The following is an 18,158-nucleotide window of genomic DNA, read 5'->3' on the forward strand; positions in this document are numbered from 1 at the left end:
AGATTCCATTCAAGAGTTGGTTAAGGAGAATAGTAATGATCTTGTTTTATTGTTGAAAGCAGCTATTTTGTTAGTATTGTGACTCTAAACAAACATTCTTTGAGCACCTATGAGCTAGGCACAGTATTAGGCACTCTCACATTGTGTTATTCCTGTAAGCCTTAAGAGCATTTTTTCAGTGAAGTTATTCTCATTCTCACTTTACAGTGAAGAAATTTTGATGCTCAGTGGTTAATGGCTTCCCATATGCATTAGTCTGTTTGGGATGCTAAAATAGAATACCACAAACCAGGTAGCTTATAAACAGTAGAAATTTATTTCTCATAATTCTGGAGGACGGGAAGCCCATGATGAAGGTGCTAGAAGATTCAGTGTCTGGTGAGCAACCATTTCCTTGTTCAAAGATGGCACTTCATATGATGGAAGGAGTGAAGAGTCTTTCTGGGACCTCTGTTATAACAGCACTAATCCCATTCATGAGGGCTCTGCTGTTGTGACCTAATCACCTCTTAAAGGCTCCATTTCTTAATACCATCACATTAACAGTTGAGATTTCAACATATGAATTGGAGAGGGACACTAACATTCAGACTACAGCATCCTATTGTAGTAGCATTCTGGAACTGGCTTTTATAATTGTGTGCATTTACTCCTTAAAATTGTCTATAGTGAAGCATTTACACCATAGAAATCAGCAAACTCTACAAAGCATGTGCTTCCAGGTGCCATCTTCAACCCTCAATGGTTTTTAAACCTTTACTAGCTCACCACTACCCAAGTTCCAGCTCTAGTATTTTCTATCTACTGTCTCTGTGACCTTGGGTCAGTTGCTTATTCTCTGTGAGTCTCACTTTCTTAATATACAAAATCAGTAATTAATTGCATATATTGCCACTGTTGTTTTGTGGATTTAACAGTTTGTACTGCCTTGGTTGTTGGGTAGTCAGTTCCTCAAATATAGGTAACACTGTATAAATCATAGCTATTATATTTTTCAATATTCTTTAGAAAAATCTATCATAAACAAGAGTTTGAGAAAGACATTGTGCATTCAGTGGGCATGGTATGCTAAAACCATCAGGAAGAAACTTTGTAGAATAAGAACACTTGAAGCACTCATTTGCCAAATATATGTCAGAAACACTTTAAATTGCATATCAGCAGTGTGCCACTTGCTAATCTCCTCCTTTTTGAGTTGGTCTAGAAAAGGCCTAGTAAGTATCTTTTTTCATGAAATATTAGAATGACTCCAGGGCTTTCTGATGGCTTTTGAATTAGAACAAAACAAAAAATCAATTATTAGTTTCTTATAGGAACAATTAATGATCGAAGACAAAATATCCTCAAAAGTCTAGATCGCAATGTTATTTACGATAACGTTTTGAGTTGCTTTACATGTGAAGAGTTGATCTGAGCACGACAGTTTGCCAAAATTCTAGAAATATAACTGTTGTCTAAATTCTAATTGCAATATTATATGTTGCAGTTTGCTTAAAACAGCAAATATTAGACTAATTAATTTTTCTAAATATTTTTCTTATTTTCTACATGCATGTATGTGTGTGTTGCATATGTTTTATATGTGCAGATACAGTTATCTATAAAGTATGTTGGAATTTTAAAAAGTGTTCCAGAGGAGCTGCTAATATAAGCTTAACTTGCTGTGGTAAACACTTGTTTAATATCAACCCCATTCCCTACAAGATCTCCGGCAATAGATAAGAGTATCCACATTTTACAGAACTGAGTCTTAGGGATGTTAAGTGATGTGTCCTCAATCAGTGTGGTCTCCCTGAATCCAAAGGTTGCCCTGACTGCTCTGACAAATAGTCCTGACTCAGGTCACCTTTTCCCCAGGATCTGTGACTGCTGAGAAGATTCTAGGACAGAAGATAATTCTGTAAAGTGACCACTTACTGGTCTTAACTGTTACTTCACTCCTTGCAGGGACACAGGTTCTTCCTGTGTCCACCCATGTACAAAGTTTGCTTCAGTTTCAACAAGTTTGGGAGCTATGGCCTGGATCATGATTATGTGAGGTTTAAGAACCCTGGATATGTACTGGGACAGTTCTATGGTTGCTCTTGGGTCTTATTCTAGGGCAGGAGTCCCCAACCCCTGGGCCACAGATGGGTATTGGTCCACCGCCTGTTAGGAATCAGGCCACACGGCAGGAGGTGAGCAGTGGGCCTGCAGAGCATTATGGCCCGAGCTTCACCTCCTGTCAGATCAGCAGGGCATTAGATTCTCCTAGAAGCATGAACCCTGTTGTGAACTGCATATGTGAGGGATCAAGGTTGTGTGCTACTTATGAGAATCTAATGCCTGGCTGCCTGAGGTGGAACAGTTTCATCCCGAAGCCATTCCCCTCCCCAGCCACCCCTCTCTCCCCCGACTCACGCCCTGTGGAAAAATTGTTTTCCAGGAAACCAGGCTCTGGTGCCAAAAAGGTTGTAGACTGCTGTTCTAGGGAACCCCACTGCTTTATCTATCCTCTATCATCTAAGGTTTCAATTGTCAAATGACAGGGGCCTGCAAATTAACTGACAATAGACACGTTAACAGGAGCAAAGACAATGTTTATTTCCACATGCACATGGGACCATTGAATAATGAGTAACTTGCTGAATAAGCCAGAGAGAAAGAGAGATTTATATACCCAATTGAACAAAGGAGAGGTTAGGGCTTCAATGTGAAAGTATGGAAGGTTCTATTGGGTTTTTTGGTGCTAATGAAAATGAACAGTTTATCTCTTTCCTAGACTGGAAATTTCCCTCTGGGGAGGTTTATGGCAGCTACATTTGCACTTCTCAATGCTAAGCGGTCAGTCTTAATACAAATAGGAAACTCCCTCAGAATCAGTTGTTCAATTGTGGTTGTATTTTCAGGAGGTTCTGCTTAAATGTAGGTAATATTTATTTCTGCTTCTGCTGTCCATTCAGATATTTTCAGTTTAAAATAATCTTTATATCACTTTGGTGGGCTGAATTCCTTGACATCTTTCTGAACCTATTTCCTCATCTGTCATGTAGGGACAACATCTGCCTTACAGAGTTACTCTGAAGATTTCAATGAATAATATAAATAAATTACCTGACACAGTGGAAAGTGGGTGCTGCAGGGGCTAAGGGAGAGCTTTCCCTTTGGCCCTCTGAGGGTTTGCTGAAAAACCAACTTGTAATGTAATGGGGAGCTGAGCAAGAAGACACGAGGCAGATGAGAACAGAGGTAGCCTTTATTAGGCTCGTGGGTGAGATTCACCGGTCCTCTAGGAGGAAGGCCAAGGAAGTCACGCTTGGGGCGGGTATCGGGGGGCCTTTTATAGGGTGAGGTAGGTGGGGTTTGCAAGCTTCGGTTTTCCTGAGTTAGGTTTCAATTTCTGAGGAATGATGTGTCCAGGAGCTTGCGCAGAGTGGGGGTTTTTTGGCGGGCACGGGATTTTTTCGCACGCTGAGAGTCTTAGCAGGAAGTGAAGGGTGGGAAGTCCTAACAAAGGGCCTGCCATGACGGGTGATACCGCCATGTTGGGTCTAGATTCCTGCTTAACACAACTCACAGAAGGCAGATTAATTGGAGAAAAAGCATACAAATGGATTCAACATGTATGCACAGGAGCTTTCAGAATGAAGACCCAAAGATACAAAGGAAATTGTCCATTTTGTCTATGTTTAAATTCAACAAAGTATGGACAGCCTGTGTAGAAATATGATTGGACAAAAAGGGTATGAGCTAATGCGAATAGACTAAGAGGGGAAACTCAGCAAGGCCTGTCTGTCTAGATTCTTCCTGGCCTCTCTGAGCAACATTCCTTCCTTCTGGGTATGTGGCAGTTTGCTGTCTAGAAGTGGGGGTCTTATGACCTACAGTCAAATAAGGTAGGCCAAATCACTTCTTTATGTCTAGTTTTTACACAGAAAGGCAGAGGGAAAGTTAGAGTGTTTTTAGGTTTTATAGCTGATTTTGAAGTAAAGGGGTTCTGGTTTCAACAAACCATACAGTTCCTTTCCTCTTTCTTTTACTGTACATTCTATCCCTTGGCTTCAGTTACCAGTCCCAGATCCATTATTCCTTGGGCCAAACCTTGCCCTAAATCATAACCTGCCTCAAACTTCCTTGATTCAGCTACCCAGCTTACAAAAACAGAGAAAAGATTTTCATGAACCAAAAGGGAAAGGTCCTGGTCACAGTTTCAACTCAGAAAGCAATTTTCTCTTTATGTGAATCCCCACAACTTACCACCCTTCAATCTAGTTAAATCTTAAGGACATTTACTGGGTACCCAGCATGAGCCTGGCCCTGTGCTCTCCCTTGTCTCCCACATTTCCTACAGACCAAAACTCAGTCTCATCTCTTTCCCTCCCTCCCTTCCTCCCTTACCCCACAGCAGGCTCCAAACTCCATCTCCTCCCCAAGACTTTTGCACAGGGAGGACAATTTCAATCTCTCCCTGAAGTCCCTATCTGCATTCTTATGCCCAGAAACCAGATCACAAAGAGCCTTCTTCAGGATGCTCACTACTGAATAGTTCTCAGTAAAGTATAGATAGCAATTGTTTTTTGTTCTCAGAAAGATGAAAAAATATCCATCTTTCCTCTGCTGTAACAGCCTTGGTGTTGGGTGTATTGGCAGTGGGCCAGAGGGTCTGGGAATGACCTGTGGCATGAGGAGCTGCTAAAAGTGTAAACAGGAGAGATGGTCTGAGAACCAAGGAAAGCTGGATCAATAAGAAAAAGTGGAAGGGGCCAGGGAGAATCACTTGGGAATAATAAAGTTAAGGATTGCCTATACTGCATCCCATGTTGGCTTTAGCTTGAAAAAAACAGCTCAGTTTAGAGTCCTGGCCCTCCCTTACACTAGCTGTATGATACTGAGCTGTTACCTAACTTATCTAAATCTTAATCTCATCTGTGGTAATGGTAAAATATTTTTTAGAAGAGCTATCATGAGGATTGAAAGAGAGAAGGTATATAAAATGTTAGTGCAATACACATTAGTAGCTTACTACTTGTACTGAATCTTAATTTCATTAAAAAATATTTAATAACATTGTTTTGTTCTTAATTTTTAATCATAGAGTTATGTTTCATTTTAAGTGATACTTTTTATTTCAAAAATACCACAGAAACATGTTAAGTAAATGAACATACAGACTGTGCACAGATAAAGCAAAAACCCTGAGTGACACTCAAATGATAAATCTCTAGGAAATGCTGCAGTAAATCATTACATGTACTGTAATATGTCAGCTACTGTGCATTGCCAAAGATAATGAGTCAGATATCTTTGCCCTCACAGACTCTCAGCTGATTACAAGAGTTTGCTTGGTATACAACCAACAAAATACATAGTGCCTACTTCAATAGTATTTTCTGTATTATGTTCACATTGGGTGAATGCTTTCCCTATCAATGCTTCTTACCAAAGAATAATTAATTTAAAATTCAGTGGTACTTAACAGAATTTAGGCAGTGAACTGGATGTGAGATTTACAAAGACCAATGAAATATGACCCTTACCCTCAAGGGTCTCACAGTCTAATGGGGGAATAAACACATTCATTCAATCAATGAATATTTATTGAGTGAATACAATGTGTCTTCAATTGCTCTAGAATGAATACAAAACAATTAGCTAGTGGCCAAGTCAGTTTTCAATTCTGAGTCTGTTGACTGGAACCTGCAAATATGTTTTTATTTACAGCCACCAAAATATTTCTCCTGGCTATTCTATTAATAAATCTACTTGAAAAAATCTGCTGAAGTCTTTAAAGAAACTGTTTCTGGGGCCTGCCAACAAGAGAAACTGAGGTGAAAAGCTCTGCCTAGCTGGCAGTAGCTCAGGCTCTGAGTTAGGCCTTTCGCCTCCCCTTTCCCAGATAAGAGCTGTTTTTGAGAAACTGCTCTCTTAAGATTGGTCCCCACCAAGATGGCAAAAGCATAGAGGTAACTGCCACCTTCACAGCCAAAAACATATGCTTTTCGTAGAAGGGCTCAGTATTGTGGCTTTCACTTTCTAACTTATCTGCTCCTTCCTGACACAAAAAATAGTCAAGAATAAGGACACCTGGACTGTTGGTTTCAGCACACTTTATTTGAGCTTTGATTAGGTGATCTGTCCTTTATGGGCATGTTGTGTGCCTGGATTTTTCAGATGTGAATCATTTGGGAAACAGGATGATTCTCTCACTGGGAATTATAAACAGCACTACATATAACATAAGTAAACTGTTGCCATAATGAATAGAAGCAGATCAGCTTTAATGTAAACATACCTAAGTGTTAAGTCCCAGCTCCACCACTTACAATCTTAGTCATTTAACCTCTCAGCATCACTGATGTCTAACTGAAGCCTTACTGAGGGAAAAGAAATTCTTTATAGCACAGAAGAGATCATCGAGAAAGATTATAATTTGTCTGTTTATCTTTCTTCCCCAACCCCAACTAGACTGTAAAAATCTTGAGGGCAGAAACTCTACATAATTCCTCCATGTACCCTCCACACCTGGCACAGCCCCTAACATATACTTGGTGTCAGTATATCAAATATATTTTTGTCAGTCTCTCCCTCTGAAAAATGATGCTATTCCATTTGGCAGGATAGCTTATATCCAACCGTTCTATATACACGACTCTCTTGTTATACAGGAAAGTCACGATTTTCTGTATTCAGACTTTTGACTTGGTTATTTATTTGAGCTTTTGATTTAAAAGTGGCTAGGTGTGAGCCACATTTGTTTCTTTACTTTTCACCCTAGGCTGGGTGATAAAAAACATCCAATATTTAATGCACAAGAGAGGCAATGCAACAATATCATTACCCCAAATAAACGTAATTGAATTCATTGTGAAGGTGCAGATTTTATCAAAATAGTTGCATGGTGTAATGACAAAACAGACTATCCTCTTTTCTGGGTTGCTTTATGAAATTGTATGTATGCTGCTGGAATTGAGGCTCCAAATGTTTAAGTAGCTTGTCCAAGGTTACACAGCTATTAACTGGTGGGAATGTGACTGGAATGCAGATATGTATTAGGATAAAGCTCGAGATTACTATATCATGCAGAAGAAGAATAAAAAACACAGCAAGCTGGGTGCTGTGGCTCACGCCTGTAATCCCAGCACTTTGGGAGGCTGAGGCAGGTGGATCACAAGGTCAAGAGATCGAGACTATCCTGGCCAATATGGTGAAACCTTGTCTCTACTAAAAAATACAAAAACTAGCTGTACATGGTGGTGTGCACCTGTAGTCCCAGCTATTAGGGAGGCTGAGGCAGGAGAATAGCTTGAACCCGGGAGGCAGAGGTTGCCGTGAGCCGTGATCACGCCACTGCACTCCAGCCTGGCAACAGAGTGAGACTCAGTCTCAAAAACAAACAAACAAACAAACAAACAAAACCAGCAAACACTTTCCAGAGAACATAGTGTTTTTCAGCAGGTGAGTACCTGATCTAAGTTGTAAATGCTGTCTACCACTGAAAAATGCCATAACAAACAACAGCACTCAATGAAGTAATTGGTTAGACAAGACATGGTGGTAGTGTGCGAGTATAGGCTAGGGAGCCAGAAAAACTTGAATTCCAATCCCAACTACTATCTAATCTTTGGTTTACTCTTATATAATTGGCTTCGATACCAAGATGTTATCAGAATTAAAGGAGATGAAGTGTTTAACACAGGGCCTGGCAAATTGATTGTGCTCAACCAATGCTAGATTACTTCAACCCTTCCCTTTCCTTTTTACTCTAGGCAATGTTAAGCATTAACTCATTTGACCATAGATTAAATTTCCATTACAAAACCAAGTTTCGTGGTTGTTTTTGTTTCTCTGCTTTTTGGTGAAGCTAAAAGATGGGGGTTAAAGTTCAAAGCAGTTAGCAAATAATACTTATGCAACATTAGTGAAATATTTAATAATTATTGCAAATCCAGACATCAGAATGCCATCCCCTTGAAAATGATTGTACTCTTCTTTAAAAATTAAGCATTCTTTCTTAATTATTCTAATAGATGAATATTAACATGATTATGTCAGGTTCTGCAAATAAAATTCCATTGGCATTTTGATTGGGATTTTATTCACTCAGTAAGTTATGGCCCTTGTGTTCTAGAACTAAGGTTTTGCCTGCTATTATCATTAAAAGGCTGGCTTACCTCATAACTTTTTTCCCATTTTAGCATGTCTTTCTCCTCTTTCCCCTTCCCTCTGGTACAGGTACTTGCAAAGACACTGAATTAGAGGGGCATAATCGGTTGTGGAATTGAATTATTCCACAAAATGACACATAGATGAGGCATAACCATTCCTGATGATTGTGAGGGATCCTTGTGATATGGTTGGTACCTAGGAAAATTATAATTCAGCAGGGGCATTGTGATGACTTCCTCATCATTCCAGTCACCACTACCATCATCCTAGCTCTGCAAAACTATCTCTCCATTTGTTTTTCAAATATTCTTTCAAAATTCGCAATTTTTATCATTTTTAAAATTAGATCCTATTGTGAATGTCGTCATTTCTCCCATTATGTTTTATATGTAAGGCTTTCTGATATGCATAAAAGCTATTGATATTTTAAACAGTTACCATTTATTCTATCCTTTTGTAAAATTCATTTATACCAAGACATTTTATGTTGTTTCTAATGTTTTTCAGGACTATACCCCTATCTTCTGCAAGCACTGATAACTTTGTCTTCACCTTTTCAAAAGTTACAGAACTTATTTCTTTTTAGCATCTCTTTACAGTGAAGATAATTTCTAAAGCAATATTAAGTAATACTAGGGATAATTAACATATTTGTCTTGGTCTTGATTTTAATGAAATTTCCTCTGGTTGTATAAAACCATTCTGTGCTTTTTTTACAGGAAAAAAAGTCACCTCAATATAGCCTACTAGAATCTCCTTTAAATGTATATATTTTCAAAAATGAGAATAGGTGTTTAATTATTACTGAATACCTTTGGAGCATCTATTGAGTGTATCAAATACTAATAGCTTTACAATTCAGCCTTCAAATCCAGTTAAAGCAAATATTTCAATTTATTCAATTCACCACTTAGTCTCACTCCATTTAATAATTTTCCTCATACAGGACCCACATTTCTTTCATATAATTCCTAAACATTATGTTTTTATGGCTAGTGTCAACAACTAATTATTTATGGTATATTGAGGAATATCAATTTGTGAATATTTGTTGTGTACATAGACAATTTATTAGGCACTTTTTCTAAGACAGTTATTTTCACAGTCAACTGTCTTCCTTTTTCTAGACATATAATCAGATTGCTTATGAATAATAAATATTTGTTTAACCAGTATCATGATGGTTAATATGTATTTTAATTTTGGGGGACCCTATACAGATGATTTACTCTTCTTTTCCTCTATATCTTCTTTAGTGTTTACTTTTTTTTTTTTTTTTTTGAGACAGAGTCTCTCTCTGTTGCCCAGGATGGAGTGCAGTGGTGTAATCAAAGTTCACTGCAGCCTTTTCCTCCTGGGCAAAAGCAATCCTCCCACCTCAGCCTCCTCAGTGGCTGGGACTACAGGTGCATGCCACTATGTCTGGTTAATTTTAAATTTTTTTGTAGAGATGGGGGTCTCATTATGTTGCGCAGGCTGGTCTTGAACTCCTGGCTTCAAGTGATCTTCCCACATTGGCCTCCCAAAGTGCTGAGATTATAGGCATGAGCCACCACGCCTGGCCTGCTTTTTAATTTTTAAAATTATTATGTTTTTAGTCAGAAAACTGAACTAAAATATCTAAGGTGAAAATGAAAGAGTGTATACGTGCTAATATAAAATATACAAGCATTCACCTACTATAGACAGAAAAATGACTGAACAGGTATCTCTGAAATGTTATGAGTGGTTGCTTGACTTTGGGTAATTTCCTTAATACATTTATGACTTTACAGTTTCACAACTAAAAAATACTACTAAATACAGTTGACGCTTGAACAGCATGGGCTTGAACTGCATGGGTTCACTTATATGTATATTTCTTTCAACCAAAAGCAGATAAAAAATACAGTATCTGGGAGATGCGAGAAACCTGTGTATAAGGAGGGCCAACTATTACTATATAAGCAGGTTTCATAGGGCTGACTGGGGGACTTGAGTATGTGTGGAGTGGGGTGGGTGGTGGTCCTGGAACCAATCCCCTGTATATACCAAGGGACGACTGCAACACTGAAAATTAGTCAAACAAAGAAAAAACATCTTTTCCAACCCAATAATCTGGTAGACTGAGAAAGAAAAAACTTAATCTGTAATGTTTTGAACTGCATATATCAATTATGCTATCAGACTTGACTTTGACTGACCTTTGAACCATAATTAGACCTTGGTCCATTCCAGATGGTTATAATAATAAACCTTCATCAAGTACCATCAAGTGAAATTTCAAGCTTTTACTTGTGCTTTTCACCCAGATAAGGCTGTGTGTGATGAACAGTAGTAAATGAAAACTGTGCATCAGGAACTGAAATATGACAGTTTTCATTTCTATATGTTACCTCTAGCCCACCCACTCCCTGAAATGGGCTGCAACTGTGATAGTTTTCTTAGAATTCTCAATATATTAACTTGAAATATGGAAAGAACACAAGATCTGGAAAGACATACATGGATTCAAATCTATGCTTACCTATTTCTTAACCTTGGGGCAATTACTCGATAAATCATACTTTCTTCATCCATAAAATTGGACCAAAAATAATTATTGTAGCAGCAATGTAATCAGGACCTACAAATTAATCATGTTTATCATTATGACTCTTGATCAGTATTTAGTAGAAGGAAAATATCGAGTAACATAAAACATCCATATTTGGCAAGGAAATAATTTTCATACTTACAAATAAATAAGGGGTGTCTGGAAATGCAAACACATCAGGGAGAAATCCATCCATCATGACGATTTTTCTTGGAACTACCTATAAACAAAGTCAGCATCTTTTTTTTTTTGCCTGCTTTCTCCATTTTATACTAGTTTTGTGACTTGGTTTTGATAGACAGGAGGCAGCCAAGGCACCCTTGTGCCCTGCCTTGTCAAAACCTTGTCTTCAAACCTAAAACAGCCCGAAGGCTGAAAAACCAGACTGCCAGTCCCCGAGAATTTCCAACTGGCCTGTGAACTGGGAGAATGTGGTGGAGCCACAGAAGTCCACACCATTTACAGAGGGGAGGAGCCTGGCCCCTCGAGTTCCTGTGTGGTGGGGCAGGAGTCAGTTAACAGGCTTCCTTCTCACTCTGCTGAAAGTTTTTCTTTTTTTCCTTTTTCACCCAATATATTCTGTTTCCCTCAGCCTTCAAAGTGTCTTCAAGCCCAATATTTCCTGGTTGTGTGACAAGAACCCGGATTTTCCTACATTTTTTGGCACCCAAAATGGGACTTGAGGAAAGGTGAGTATCATGCAAAACAAAAAACCTTTTTTTTCTTTTGTTTCTAAGCCTTTTTTCTCCTCGGATCTCTTCTGAGGGTAGAAGCACATCCCAGTGGCTGCAGGTGTGTACAGGATGGAGTGGGGAATGGTGGCCCCCCTAATCCCCTTGCAGCCAGGGCTGGAATACATGGCCCAAGGGTGCCCAAAAGCAAGCTGGCCTGTGTTCTCCACCATGCGTCTGGTGGATTCTCCTTCTTTTCCAGTTAGGGAGTCCAGCTTCATCCAACAACAATTAAGCTTCTCTCCCTGATGTTCTGGTGGTTAGGATTTGGCATTCTCACTGCCATGGTCCAGATTCAATCCTGGCTTAGGAAATGAGTCCTTTCTGGTTTGATATCTGCATGACCTTTTGCTATTTGTTGATTCCCCTCCCCTCCACGAACCACCTTGGAATGTCCTCTCTCTGAGCCTTTAGCAAAGTTTGAAAGCCAGAAATACTGGCTGATTGGCATGGCTGAAGTCAGATAATAAGGGAGTTAAAATGATTTTTTTTCCTTCCTTCCTTCCTTCCTTCCTTCCTTCCTTCCTTCCTTCCTTCCTTCCTTCCTTCCTTCCTTCCTTCCTTCTTTCTTTCTTTCTTTCTCTCTTTCTTTCTTTCCTTTCTTCCTTTTTTTTTTTTTTTTTGAGATGGAGTTTCACTCTTGTTGCCCAGGCCGTAGTGCAATGGCACGATCTCGGCTCACAGCAACCTCTGCATTCTGGGTTCAAGCAATTCTCCTACCTCAGTCTCCCGAGTAGCTGGGATTACAGGCATGTGCCACCAAGCCTGGCTAATTTTTGTATTTTTAGTAGAGACAGGGTTTCTCCATGTTGGTCAGGCTGCTCTCGAGCTCCTGACCTCAGGTAATCCACCTGCCTCAGCCTCCCAAAGTGCCAGGATTACAGGCATGAGCCACCGCACCCAGAGTTTGTTTTTTTTTTTTTTTTTTTTTTTTTTGAGGCACAATCTCACTCTGTCACCCAGGCTGGAGTGCAATGGCGTGATCTTGGCTCACTGCAACCTCTACCTCCCAGGTTCAAGCTATTCTCCTGCCTCAGCCTCCTGAGTAGTTGGGATTACAGGTGTGTGCCACCATACCTGGCTAATTTTTGTAATTTTAGTAGAGATGGGATTTCACCATGTTGATCAGGCTAGTCTTGAACTCCTGATCTCATTTTCCACCCACCTCAGTCTCCCAAAGTGCTGGGATTACAGGCATGAGCCACCATGCCTGGCCTAAAATGATTTTCTTAAGGAGCACTCAACTTCATTAAAAGTGTATATCCAAGTTATGGTTATATTTAAAAGGTCTTTATGTTTTCTTTTCTTGGATCTTCTTTTGCTGGAAAAAGGTTTTTTTTTTCTCAGTTAGCTGAATTATTTTTCTTGATTTTGCCTTGCCACTCTCAATGCATGTATGAGTCGAGAGACCTCTATTTTCCTCATAAGAACCCCAGGAATTAAAAGAGGGTAGATCCCTCTCCTCTGATGGAAGATCTTATGGCAACTGGATTTTTTTCTGCCTGTCTATGTAGTTATATATGTGTTGTATATGTGATATCTGTAAAAAAAACTCTAATTAATTTGGCCTAAAGGAAGATAAGCACTTGGATCAAATATTTTTTAAAGGTAAGATAAAAATGGTACCTTTTAGTTCATGTGACTTTAATCTTTGAGAAATAAAAACAGCTATAAAGATTATTGGTAAAATGCAGATGTCATTAAAATATAAATAGGTGAACTAAATTATGCAGGTAAGATGCAAGGTTTGCTAAGTGTTTTAAGATTATACACTGCTTTTTGGTTTTTGTTCGACTTGGTAAGGCCTGCTCAACTTGGTAAGGCCTGGGGACATGTGGAACTAACCATGCCCTTAATTCTACTGGAAGGAGTCAAACCTTGGCTGTACTTAGCACATAATTAAAACAACTTACCAAGTTTTACATTAAAGTTACAAATTGCTAGGAGTTACCATTATGAAATGTAATTGAGACTACTGGAAATAGATTTACATGTGAGGTGTATAAGAACATAAAATGTGTTTTTAATAAAAGGCTATAAGAAGGCATAAAAATATAAATTCTTGCCTAGGGTTAAAGAATTGTTTTAAATTAGATAAGATAAAGCTAAAGGTTCAAACAAGTGGAGGAAGGATTGTAAAAATTAATCTTGCAAGAGAAATTCTCTGTGTGAACATATTGACTAAATTCAAAAGGGTATTACATGGTTTTTCTGTAAATTAAGGATTAAAAGAAAAGCAAAACAAGGTACTCCCAAGGCACTAATCTGCTCTTTAGCAAATTTTGTAAAGGATTATAAAAGGTTGTTTTGCTTTTTAAACATTTCTGAGTCATTATTTTGGGAAAATAAATAATTTATGGCAATTTGGAATTCTATTTCATAACACCAAGTGTTTCAAACCTCTAACATATTTAACAGCCTTCCCAAAATCAAACATCATTTCAAAATTGTCTTTCTTGACACCTAGCTTTTCAGATACTTCAGAAGGGTCCCTGGAATGTTCAGAGAAGAGAGGTAAACAGGATTATTTGACATTTTTAGTTACATGAGATTGCAAAATAATGTTCAATCTTCTTTAAGTTATATTTTGGAGAATAACACCAATATATGTTCCAAAATTGTATGGGATTCCCAAAATTCTAATGTCTGTCTATTTTTTATTTTATTTTATTTTTTGAGACAGAGTCTCATTCTGTTATCCAGGCTGGAGTGTATTGGCATGATCTTGGCTCAGCGCAGCCTCGCTTCCCAGGATCAAGCGATTCTCCTGCCTCAGCCTCTCAAGTAGCTGGGATTACAGGTGCATGCCACCATGCCCAGCTAACTTTTGTATTTTTAGTAGAGACGGGGTTTCACCATGTTGGGCAGGCTGGTCTCAAACTCCTAACCTCAAGTGATCTGCCTGCTTCAGCCTCCCAAAGTGCCAGGATTACAGATTTGAGCCACTGTTCCCAGCCCAAAATTCTAATGTCTAAAGTATAATGCTATCAATCATAATTATGTTTGTTAAGTTATTGTAAACGACAGAGATAACCAAACTTCTTTGTCAATTGTGTTTCTAACTGTAACTACCCTAGACATTTTGTTATTCACAGACAATTGTTGTCTTGTTTTAATCCTTTTCAAAAAATGGTTTATAATAAACTATAGAACTTTGACAAGTACTCTCAAATACAGGTTTCTGATAACTTTGGAGACTGTGACATTGGAATAAAGGAAAAACATACGGGACTCATGAAGAGCTGAAATGTTCATGAACATCAAGCAAAACAAGAGCCAACAGAATGAACTCAGAAAACTGAAGCAACGTTTTTTATTTTTGCTTGGAATACTGCTGATCCTTGTTTTGTTTTTCAGAGTCAAGGAAACTTATTTTGAACTATTAATGGCCCTTAATAATTGAGTAAGGTATGCTCCTGTGAACAGAATTTGGAGCTTGTTTGTTTCTCTTGGCCTGGTTCCTCTAGAATTTAGAAACTCTCCCTGAGTATTCTTAAGTTATGGTAATATAGCTGTTTGCATCAGTGCAATAAGAATCCATTTTCTTTTGCACCAGAACACAATTGAAGAAACTGGTTGCTTTACCAAGGCTTTGACTGGAAGGGTAAGCTCCCCTTTAAAGAGTCAAGTTCAATTTGCAAAGCTAATAAAAGCCCTTTGGGGAAACTGCCCTCATACCCTCATCTATGCAGTCCCTGTACAGTGTTCCTTACTTGTGGTCAGTAAAGAATGTCACTTTCTAACAGGCCCAGGAGCTCCAAGTTTATCTTGGGACCTTAAGAGGAGAGGATCACCCAACTCACATGTATTTGAGGATACAAATCCATGGTTGGGCTCAGCTTTAAAAGGTCTTATCTGAGTTTCCTTGTGGAACCAGTTTCCATCAAAGCCAATCTAAAAGGTCTATGTAGAAATAGTTATTCTTGCTGCATTTTATGCAAATAATCAGGCCAAGTATAAGACTAAAGTCTATTTGGCAAACAACTCAGTCCTATCATGATTTCTTTTAACAAAAATTAGGACTAGAGAGACAGAAATTGTGTTTCAAAACTTATCATACATTTGTCATTAAATTCTAGACTTATTAGTTGTTTTTAAATTTTTGCCTACATTTTAGACCAACACTGCTTGTTCCTGTGAACCAACAAGCTCAGAAAGAACAAAAGAGATGGGTACTGTAGAAATCTGGATCAATATTCTTGTTCTGAGCAATTATCTTGCAAATCCTGCCAGGTAATGGAAATAAATAGGGTGCCCATCACTCAGAGGTTTCCTTTTTCGGAAAGTAAGACCAAGGGAGCTAACCAAATCCAAGCATCATGCACCCAAATCTTAGCAAGCATAACTATAGCCACAGGTTGTCTGGGCATGTCACAAGACATCCTTTTCTCTACCTTGTTTGAGGAGGACTCAATTCCACAGCTTCACTTTAGCATTCAGCTGATGATAAGGAATCCATGCAGTCTCCCCAAGACACATTTTGGTCCCAATCTTAATTCCAAGCTTTGGGTCAAAGCCCTAGGAAAGAAAATTGGATCTGAGGGATCCAGAGGCAGTTGATAACAGAGGTTAAAGGTACAGTGCAGGTGAGTTTGGCTAATTCCTGCTGATTAAGCCAAGCCTCGCGTTTCATGCATAAATGTCATGCTGGTATCCATGGTATAAGTGAGGTCTAGCGAACTCCAAGGCTTCTGAGAGTAGGGGGGATAGAGGCACAGGTGAGAGCAGATAATTCCTACTCTCTAGGCCCTCCATGCATCATGGGTGCAAGCTGCATTGGCACTTATGGGTGGCAACCTGTTGTGGTCACTGGGACTCGGGGATACAAGGATGGAGGAAAGAAAGAGGAGTGCCTCACTTTCTCTCCCTCATGTACCCTGTGTATTTGCTGGAAAGAGAAGGGAACCAGGGATACCTGCTCCCCTCTAACTAGATGAGTAACCATTCATCTTCAGTCTGCACCCCTTTCAAATGCATCCCGAAACCCTGGGACTCCTTTGAAAAAATGCTTTCTTCTTTCTTTTCTCCTCTTGTTTCTTCTCTTCACTGATAGGTAATTGTGTTTCTATACTACGGGACACTCCCCTTGGATGCATCCTCCAAAATAGGAAAAGTTAATTTCTCAAACCTTAAACTGGTTGGCTTAGGGTTGGGCTCAGGGGAAGGGAACCCAGAAGCCTGACATGCCATCAAAAGGGTAAAAGTTTTTTTTTACCAGTCCAGTTGTTGGCTTCCCTCTCCCCGTGCAAACTGGTAACAGGCCTCAGAATTTCTAAGCTGTCCTCACTTGCCCTTGTTTCATTTTGATATGTTTTCAAATAACCTGGTTTGTCTTGTCTCACCTTCAGGTCATCAAAGTCCAAATGGTCATGCAACAGGAGCCTCAGACAATGACACCTCTCTCTGAGGGAGATCTGACTGCCATTTTCCCAAAACAGCATCCCCTGTCAGCAGGAAGAAGTTAAGATCAGTCTTCATCCTTACCTTTATTCTTACTCTAAGGACAGTTAGATGTACTTCTTTAGAAGGGGGAATGGTAGAGACAGGAGGCAGCCAAGGGTTGCCCAGCAAAACCCCACCTTCAAGCCTAAAACAGCCTAAGGGCTGAAAAACCGGACTGCAGGCCCCAAAGAAACTCCAACCGGCCTGCACACTGGGAAAACAGGATGGAGCCATGGAATGTCACGTCATTCGCAAAGGAGCCAGTCTCTCGAGTTCCTGTATGGTGGAGCGAGAGCCAGCTAACAGGCTTCCCTCTCACTCTGCTGAAAGTTTTTCTCTCTTTTTCCTTGCTTGCCCAATAAATTCCGTTTCCCCTCACCCTTCAAAGTGTCTGCAAGCCTAATCTTTCCTGGTCATGTGAAAAGAACCCAGATTTTCCTACAACCATTTGACTAATAAAATGTGGAATAAATGATATTTTGCTAATTCTGAGTATAGTCCTAAAGAAGCCTTGCACACTTCTGCTTTCCCTCTTGGAATCTTACTCAGCTGACATTTGAAATCCTGGGGCAATTGGCTGGAGGATGACAGACCACATACAGAAGAGATGAGACATCTTATCTGGGGCCATCTTAAAAAAAATCCAGCTCCCAGTCAATCTATCAGTTGACCACATGAATATAAATGATTCCAGCAGAGATCAGAAGAACTGGCTAGCTGAGCTAAGACTAAATTGCTCATCAGAGTAAGAAGAGTTAAATAAATGAATACAATTTTAAGCACTAAGTGTTGGTGTCATTTGTTTTGCAGCAATAACTAACTAATAAGAGAGTGAATACCACAAAGTTTTTAGGTTTAGTTGAAAGAAAATGAGGAAAATTACATCTGATGGAGTGGAAATTCTGGTTATGGTGGATTGAAGAGTTTGGTTAATCCTTTTTGCCAAATACAAGAATAAGACTGGACAAAATTGTCAAAAACAATTTGGGGGCTCTGAAAATATACTTAAGGTAAACAACTCATTAGTAAGTGTTTAACCTTCAAAAGCTGCTAGATCTGTGCATAAAAGAATCTGTGTCCCTGCATGGGGCTGCTTCCATCCAGCCCACCCCCTAATCTCCCTCAGCTCCCAAGGTGAGAAGGATAGTTTTACTCTATGTGCCGACCAAAACAATTTAGCAGCTTTTCTCCCAGTGGGTGAATTCCATTTGGGTCAGATGGTGAAAAGCTGGGTTATTACTAGTTAAAAGTTGTATACTCATTAG

At 39.2% G+C, this 18,158-nt stretch overlaps 1 long non-coding RNA gene across 2 annotated transcripts in view; it reads left to right on the plus strand.

Annotated features, from left to right (window-relative positions):
• Nucleotides 1-17,379, plus strand: part of LOC119622581 (uncharacterized) — a 48,077-nt gene extending 30,698 nt beyond the window's left edge. Inside the window, exons 5-7 of one of the 2 annotated variants that reach the window (XR_012091849.1) lie at nucleotides 11,313-11,409; nucleotides 14,629-15,055; nucleotides 16,800-17,379. This is a non-coding gene — a long non-coding RNA (uncharacterized lncRNA). The remainder of the gene's footprint in view (nucleotides 1-11,312; nucleotides 11,410-14,628; nucleotides 15,056-16,799) is intronic. The other variant, XR_005239176.2, reaches the window with a different exon arrangement.
• Nucleotides 17,380-18,158: the final 779 nt, after the last annotated feature.

Source organism: Chlorocebus sabaeus, chromosome X (assembly GCF_047675955.1).
Source record: "Chlorocebus sabaeus isolate Y175 chromosome X, mChlSab1.0.hap1, whole genome shotgun sequence".
Classification (NCBI taxonomy): domain Eukaryota; kingdom Metazoa; phylum Chordata; class Mammalia; order Primates; family Cercopithecidae; genus Chlorocebus; species Chlorocebus sabaeus.